The sequence below is a fragment of the Microcaecilia unicolor genome, chromosome 10 (assembly GCF_901765095.1).
Source record: "Microcaecilia unicolor chromosome 10, aMicUni1.1, whole genome shotgun sequence".
NCBI classification, from domain to species: domain Eukaryota; kingdom Metazoa; phylum Chordata; class Amphibia; order Gymnophiona; family Siphonopidae; genus Microcaecilia; species Microcaecilia unicolor.
Genome location: NC_044040.1, coordinates 79,001,402 through 79,010,300, shown reverse-complemented (window position 1 = coordinate 79,010,300; position 8,899 = coordinate 79,001,402).

The window sequence follows — 8,899 nt, the reverse complement described above, 5'->3', positions numbered from 1 at the left end:
CTTTGGTCTATTGTATGCTTTTTGTTGATAATTAACCAAATTTCATCCAGTTGTCTTGAAAACCAATTATTAGAAGTTTTGTCATAGTTGTCTAGTTTTTAGCTGAGAAAGTTTGATGAAGGATTTGAATTCATACAAGTCCATGTAAAAGGCTAGGGAGGTTCCTGCTCTGCCACATGGGAGCTAACATGCATAACATTATACAAAAATCTACAAAGCTATATTGTTTTCTAAGCACAACATGCAACAGATGGAATATTCATAGACTGATGACTTTGAAATGTCATATGTTTAGAAATTCAGGGGCCCTTTTACTAAGGCACGTAGGCGCCTACGTGCTTCCAATGTGCGTCAGTTTGGAACTACTGCCCGACTACTGCGTGCCTCGGGCAGTAATTCCATTTCTTATGTGTGTCCAATACGTGTGGCAGAAAATATTATTTTATACCGCGTGGCGCTAACCAGGCAGTGTACGCACGCTGACGATTACCTACCAGTTAATGCGTGAGACCTTACCGCTAAGTCAATGGGCAGCGGTAAGTCTCAGCCTCAAAATGGATGTGCGCTAATTTTTATTTGCCGCACATCTATTTTCAGCCAGAAAGGGCCTGTTTTTGTAGGTGCACTGAAAAATGGACCTGCGCGTGTCCAATACACATGCCTACAACAGCGCAGGCCATTTTTCAGTGCACCTTAGTAAAAGGGCCCCTCAGTCTTAGACGTCCTTTTACTAAAGGGCTCTAACAGATTTAGCATGTTTTAGTAATTAGCATGTATTAAGGGCCCTTTTAGAAAGGTGTGCTACTGTTTTTAGTGCATGCTAAATATAAGCATGTGCTAAATACTTGAGGCATCCATATATTCCTATGGGTATCTCTAGCATTTAGCATGTACTAAAAACGCTAGCACATAGAAATATAATTGCCATCTTATCATTTAGCGCATGCTAATCATTAGCACACACTATATCCATTAGCACACCTTAATAAAAGTAACAAACTTTTATTAGCCAACTATGGGGCTCATTTTTGAAAGAGAAAAATATCTAAAAAGTGGCATAAAGCAGCATTTGGACGTTTTTCTCACAAAAACGTGCAATCAGTATTTTTTGAATCTATTTTTAGAAGTTTTTCTATTAAGCCTGTCAGAAGTGCCTTCAATTCACAAGGGGGCCTGTCAGTGGCATTTCAAAGGCAGGATTAGGGCGTGCCTAACACTTGGATATATTACAGCCATAATGGAACAAAACAAAAACGTTCAGGCTAAAGCTAAGAAATTTTAGTCTAGTCCTGTTTTCAGAACAAATAAGGCACAAAAAAGTGCCCTAAATGACCACTGGAAGGAATCAGGGGTGACCCCCCCCAGTGGTCACTGACCCCCTCCTACCCCCCCAAAAATGTGACTAAAAATATGACTTACCAGCCTGTATGACAACTGCAAATGTTAAAGTCAGTTCTATTAAAGCAGCATGCAGGACCCTGGAGTAGTGTAGTGGTTGGTACAGTACACAGTGGGGGACCCAGGTCCCTATCTCCCTCTACCTGTCACCTTGTGGTGGAAATTGTGACCCCCTCCCAAGGTCACCAAAACCCTACTGTACCCACATATAGGTGCCCCCTTCACCCATAAGGGCTATTATTGTGCTGTACAGAGGGGGACAGTGGATTTTGGGTGGGTTTGGGAGGGCTCAGGGGACAAGATAAGGGAGCAAAGGTGAAATGTGTACCTGGGAGCATTTTTATGAAGTGCAAGTGCCCTCTAGGGTGCCCCATTGCTCTCCTGGGATGTCTGGGTGACCAGTTTAGGAAAAATGCTGGCTCCTCCTACATCCCAATGGCATGAATCTATTCATTTTGGGGTTTTTTGTTTTCGAAAATGGACCAAAAAAAACAAAACGACCAAATCACAAAACCTGTTCAAAACAGTATTAAAAAAAAAAAAAGAGATAGACTTTCTTTTTTGAAAATGACCATCTTTCCTATTCGGATTTTGGAAGTGTAATTCCCAGAAGACTGGCTGTTCTAAGTGGTTCTTGTAAGTTCTTCAGCCTTTGGATATTGGTACAGCACTCTGAAGTTAGATGTAGAAAAAAGTCCTGGATGCCCATCTGGAATCACACAATTAGCTTATCTTTTCCTACACGCCTGAGGCTTCAGGCGTGGCTACAGCAGGTGCTCCCTTCCCACTGGTCCTCAATACAGCATTGCGCGTGAGCAACTATGATGGCTGTATTTGCCATCAGACCTCTTTATTCAGACTGCCCTGATCTGGGTGATTAGGTGTCTCTATCATGTAATACTGTGAAACTTAATTGGCTAGAGCCATTGGTGGAAAGGCATTCCCTTACAGCAAGGGTCTAGGCCAGGAGTCAAAAGCATAAGACAACGTTTGAACCTTACAGAGAGGATTTATAGTTCTCTCCAGAATTAGTCACCACCCCCTTGTTTCCAATACAGTGGAATCCTCCTTCTGTTCTGGAACTAACTGGATCTTTGACTGAACACGTCACTTTACCTAAAGTGACCAGTGATGTCAGAGCAGAGTAATACTCCTATTGCTCTAATAAAGAGTTGCATGGTTCATGTTAAACTGCTAATGGTAGGGCCTTAATGATTATTACAGGTACCTTTACTGCACAAATCCTAAGGTCGCTACACAAATACTCATGTTTCTGCCATTGTGCATACTTTTACACTTGGGATAATTTTATAAGAGGCATTATATATGTATATATTGGTATATGCGTCTAAAACAACTTTGTAAGATTACCTCCGTGATTAAAATTAAAAGGGGAAAAGTCAAATAATAGCAGTAAAACAAAATTACAGAGTACAGAGCAGACAAAAACAAGGACAATTCCCAGGTGCTGGTGCTGGTCCAAATTGCCTCTGGTCAGGTTATATTTCTTAACTGATGGTAAGATACAACATACTTGCTGTTATATAGCTGCTGTTTCTCATCTATCCTCCGGGAGATTTTGCTTTTACTTCTTTGGTAGGAAATCTTTTATTTGTTCAACTATGGGGAATGTGTATATCTGATATCTGCATATTTTGCACAGAGTATTTCAGTTTCTAGTTTTCCAGTGTTGCATTGCATATAGAGTTTGATGTCTTTTTTTTTTTTTTTTTTTACATTTGTACCCCGCGCTTTCCCACTCATGGCAGGCTCAATGCGGCTTACATGGGGCAGTGGATGGTTAAGTGACTTGCCAGAGTCACAAGGAGCTGCCTGTGCCTGAAGTGGGAATTGAACTCTTGGGTTTCCATTTCAGTTTCTGACTGCATATTTCTATTTCTAGTTTGTGGTCAATTTCACTTATTTACCAGTATTTCATTTATCACTTCTATTTCACATTCAAAGTAATGTACACTCTTAAAACACATCACATTACATATATAAAATTACCCTAACATTTTGGCCCAATCATTCCTCCAGCTCACTGCACATAGGAAGAATACACGACAGTGTCTGTAATTCCCTTCCACAAACACAAATACTACCTCTATGCTCCCAGGTGTACCTGATTCAGCCCTATTTTTCTGTCATAGTAGGTAAGGAGATCTAGACAAGCAAGTCTTAGAGAAATGAAAACTACTCATCTCCATTTGCTACCTATATGTTCATTCTTGACACAGGTTTTAATCATGGATGCTTATTCCTGTAGTTCATCCTAGGACATATGCAGAAAGGGGTACAAGAAGGTGCATACGTTGTCCACTTCTCTATCATTGAACTTAAATTTGGAGTGTATGCATACACTCAGGAAAAAGAGGTCCTGGGATGGGGAAAGCTTTCCACTTTGGGGCTAGGGTGTAAGTGACAGACAAAATGGGGGCAATTCTATAACTGGGCACCACAATTTAAGTGCCCACTTTACATGGGCCATGTTGGGGATGGGAGGGTGCTTCTAGATGCTATGGATATTTTTGTTTTATTTTTGAGCCAGTGGGAGGGTGTCATTTGACACCATGTCAGGGGGTTGGGTCAGTCAGGTTGAGTCAAGTGAGGGGGAGGAAAATTAAGGGCTGATGCAGACTGCTGGTGACTTAAAAATTACCCCCTTTCTTGTCAGTGCCTGAGCTAATCCCTGCGCAGGCACTGAGAAGGAGACATTTAGCAAGGAGCTGTGGATTACAGCCACATTTTTAATGCATCAGTAATATGTATGCTTATTGCTTACTGCATACTAGCAGGATCTTTTGTGGCTAATTTCTTGGCAGAAGCTGCACAGTGAGCCAGCTCTACCAATGGATTGTGCATTGGTCCTTGAGAGCAGAACCTAGGAAAGGATTTCAGAGCAATTCAGCTTAACAGGCAGTCTTTTGTGCTGTAAACTCCAGTTGCCTGGGGTTATTATTCAGGCCCAGATGCATCAACCATACCTAAAAAAATCTAAAACGTTAAAGTCCTTAACGAATTTGAAAAAACGAAGCATGCACCAAAAAAAACAAGTCGCACATGTTCGGTGTGGTATTGAAAAGTACAATGTATCAAAGATTCGTAATCCCCGTCGGTAATTGGCCCCTAAAGCATGCGCAGAGCAGCCAAGCGTTATGCTGGCTGCTCTGCGCATGCCACAAACGTCCAAAACAGCAAAAAAAAAAAAAACACAAACACGTGGCTCTCCGCTTCCCCCCGCATCAATACAAAAATAAACATACATCAAAAAAGGATCTGGAGGGAGCAAAGGCGCTCATCAGAAGCGTCCAGTATAGACGGCCTTGCCCCCCCCCCAAGGTCGCCGCTGCTCCCCACTTCCGCTCGTATAAAATAAAAATTAAAACAAAACTAAAAAGTTTAGCACCCCCGGTCCCCCTCCCTTCCTGTCTCTCTCTGTACTCCCTCTCCCATAGCTCTGCCTCCCGGCATCCTCCGCCCCGTGCCCCGCCCCCCCTGAGGTCTTCGCCACTGCTCCCCCACTCCACCGGTCCCCCCTCCAACCTTACCGGCCTGCGCAGTGCCTCTCACCTCTGTGTGAAGGCGCTGCACGGGATGGAACAGCTGATTGGCGATCACTGCTGCCTCCTCTGACGTCTGTTTGTTCTTCCTGGGCCCACCCTCCTCTGACATTAGTTATCTACGTAGGCAACTTACGTCAGAGGAGGGCGGGTCCAGGAAGAACAGAGAGACATCGGAGGAGGCAGCAGTGATCGCCGATCAGCTGTTCCATCCCATGCAGCGCCTTCACACAGAGGTGAGAGGCGCTGTGCGGGCCGGTAAGGCGGAGGGGGGGTCTGGTGGAGTGGGGGAGCAGTGGCGATGACCTCAGGGGGACGAGGCACAGGGGCGGAGGATGCTGGGAGGCGGAGCTATGGGAGAAGGAGTACAGAGAGAGACAGGAAGGGAGGGGGACCGGGGCTGCTAAACTTTTTAGTTTTGCTTTAATTTTTATTTTATACGAGCAGAAGCGGGGAGCAGCGGTGACCTCGGGGGGGGGGGGGGCCAAGGCCGTCCATACAGGATGCTTCTGACGAGCGCCTTTGCCCCCTCCCGATCCTTTTTCGATTTTGTGTTCATTTTTTATTTTATGCAGAGGGAAGCGGGGAGCCACGTGTTTGTGTTTTTATCTCACTTTTGTTTTTAAACATGCCAGCTTGGATTTTCATGGTGCAGGGGGAAGCAGGGAGATGACAGCTCAGGCCTTAATGACAAGTCTGAGCTGACGTTAAATTTCTCACGGAAAATGATTCGTTGCAATCGTCGGTATGGTTAGTGCATTCCGAATTGTCCACATTTCAATGGTAGTTTCTCGTTTGCATTCCGTTTTCGTTAGCTGCTAGCGTCATCGGAAAATGGCCTTTAATGCATGCTACATTTCAAATTTTCCTCGTTAGAGGGTCGTTAAAGGGTCGTTAAAGTTTTGTGCATCTGGACCTCAGAGAAAGAGTAGAGAGGTGTGGTAGCCGTGTTATTCAGAGAAAACTACTCCCTCCCCATCTTCTGTCCATGACTTTGACACCTGAGACACTGGTCATCCTATAGACAAAGGAATAAAGAGCTGACCATTAGATACGTGCATATCTGACCCAGTAGAAAGCCATTTCAATAATTATGACTGCCGAAGTAAATATGCAAACTGAGTAAAAAAAAATACTCTAAATGCAGTGCATAAAAACCCAGATCAGATTCAGCAAGGGGAGAGCATATTAAATCCAGAAGAATCTGTCCGCTGACTCAAAAGCTTTGCAAACATTATGAAACATACCTTTCTAAACTGACAAAAGAGAGTAATGATCTTAGCCTCTCACTTGACCAACAGTACCCCTTGCACAAGAAACATCAGTCTTTGATCAAATGTTATAGGTTTAGAGTGCAAACCCTTGCAAAAAAATGCAAAGAATTGCTCAAAAACTACAGAATCTGCTACAAATGCTATTCTTCATCAAACCATTTTGATATCATTATAAAGCAGCCAACAAGTGCATAGAATGTGGCAACAACAAACATATCAATGCCCTACATTCTGTTGGTGTGAAATCTATACCCCCTGAAGATTGGGCCCCTGAGTCAAGTCACAGTGGTGAGAATAATGAAGAAAGACACCAGTATTTTCCAAAGGGCAATCTGAGAAGTCAAGTCAAGGTGTATGTCATCATAGACAAAATGGCTACTGCGACCTCTAGTGGCAGCCTTGCAGTACTCAGGCAGCCAGGACATCCATAATTAGCCCTGGATATTCAGTGCTGGTGCCCAGACGAGGCCCATCATTGAATATCCTGGGCTATTTAGCCAGCGACAGTTAGCATTTAAAAAGGGATGACCGCCATGGTTGAGTATTGGGCGGCAATATTTTAAATGTGATGCAGTAACTCAGAGGTAGCCAGCGCAATGACCTGAGATAAGGGGAGATATGACAGAGTCAGGATGCATGTCAACATTCAACTGCCACAATCTGTATAATTGTAGAGCTTTCACATGTACAGTGGTGGAAATAAGTATTTGATCCCTTGCTGATTTTGTAAGTTTGCCCACTGACAAAGACATGAGCAGCCCATAATTGAAGGGTAGGTTATTGGTAACAGTGAGAGATAGCACATCACAAATAAATCCGGAAAATCACATTGTGGAAAGTATATGAATTTATTTGCATTCTGCAGAGGGAAATAAGTATTTGATCCCCCACCAACCAGTAAGAGATCTGGCCCCTATAACCAGGTAGATGCTCCAAATCAACTCGTTACCTGCATGACAGACAGCTGTCGGCAATGGTCACCTGTATGAAAGACACCTGTCCACAGACTCAGTGAATCAGTCAGACTCTAACCTCTACAAAATGGCCAAGAGCAAGGAGCTGTCTAAGGATGTCAGGGACAAGATCATACACCTGCACAAGGCTGGAATGGGCTACAAAACCATCAGTAAGACGCTGGGCGAGAAGGAGACAACTGTTGGTGCCATAGTAAGAAAATGGAAGAAGTACAAAATGACTGTCAATCGACAAAGATCTGGGGCTCCACGCAAAATCTCACCTCGTGGGGTATCCTTGATCATGAGGAAGGTTAGAAATCAGCCTACAACTACAAGGGGGGAACTTGTCAATGATCTCAAGGCAGCTGGGACCACTGTCACCACGAAAACCATTGGTAACACATTACGACATAACGGATTGCAATCCTGCAGTGCCCGCAAGGTCCCCCTGCTCCGGAAGGCACATGTGACGGCCCGTCTGAAGTTTGCCAGTGAACACCTGGATGATGCCGAGAGTGATTGGGAGAAGGTGCTGTGGTCAGATGAGACAAAAATTGAGCTCTTTGGCATGAACTCAACTCGCCGTGTTTGGAGGAAGAGAAATGCTGCCTATGACCCAAAGAACACCGTCCCCACTGTCAAGCATGGAGGTGGAAATGTTATGTTTTGGGGGTGTTTCTCTGCTAAGGGCACAGGACTACTTCACCGCATCAATGGGAGAATGGATGGGGCCATGTACCGTACAATTCTGAGTGACAACCTCCTTCCCTCCGCCAGGGCCTTAAAAATGGGTCGTGGCTGGGTCTTCCAGCACGACAATGACCCAAAACATACAGCCAAGGCAACAAAGGAGTGGCTCAGGAAGAAGCACATTAGGGTCATGGAGTGGCCTAGCCAGTCACCAGACCTTAATCCCATTGAAAACTTATGGAGGGAGCTGAAGATGCGAGTTGCCAAGCGACAGCCCAGAACTCTTAATGATTTAGAGATGATCTGCAAAGAGGAGTGGACCAAAATTCCTCCTGACATGTGTGCAAACCTCATCATCAACTACAGAAGACGTCTGACCGCTGTGCTTGCCAACAAGGGTTTTGCCACCAAGTATTAGGTCTTGTTTGCCAGAGGGATTAAATACTTATTTCCCTCTGCAGAATGCAAATAAATTCATATACTTTCCACAATGTGATTTTCCGGATTTAATTTGTGATGTGCTATCTCTCACTGTTACCAATAACCTACCCTTCAATTATGGGCTGCTCATGTCTTTGTCAGTGGGCAAACTTACAAAATCAGCAAGGGATCAAATACTTATTTCCCCACTGTATATACTATGTAATCCCACAGAAAGGCAATATATCAAGTCCCGTTCCCATCTTCAGCCTTTCTGCTTACTTACAGGATTCTCTGCCTTACACCCATTTCATATGGGCTTTCAACAATGTCATAGCACAGAAAATATACTAGCAGCTTTCTAGGATTCTATTGGGATCTGTCTTGATCAGTGCCTCTCTATAGTAGTTATTTCACTGGACTTATCTTCACCTTTGATTTAGTAGATCATTCTCTCCTGATACTCTGTTTGCAATCACTTTGTATTCCTAGTACAGTTCTTTGTTGGTTTCAAAGTTATCTTACTGAATGCACATACTAGGTATCTCACCTTCATGTTCAATCACATTTTTTTCCAGACTTCCGGTGGCCCACAAGG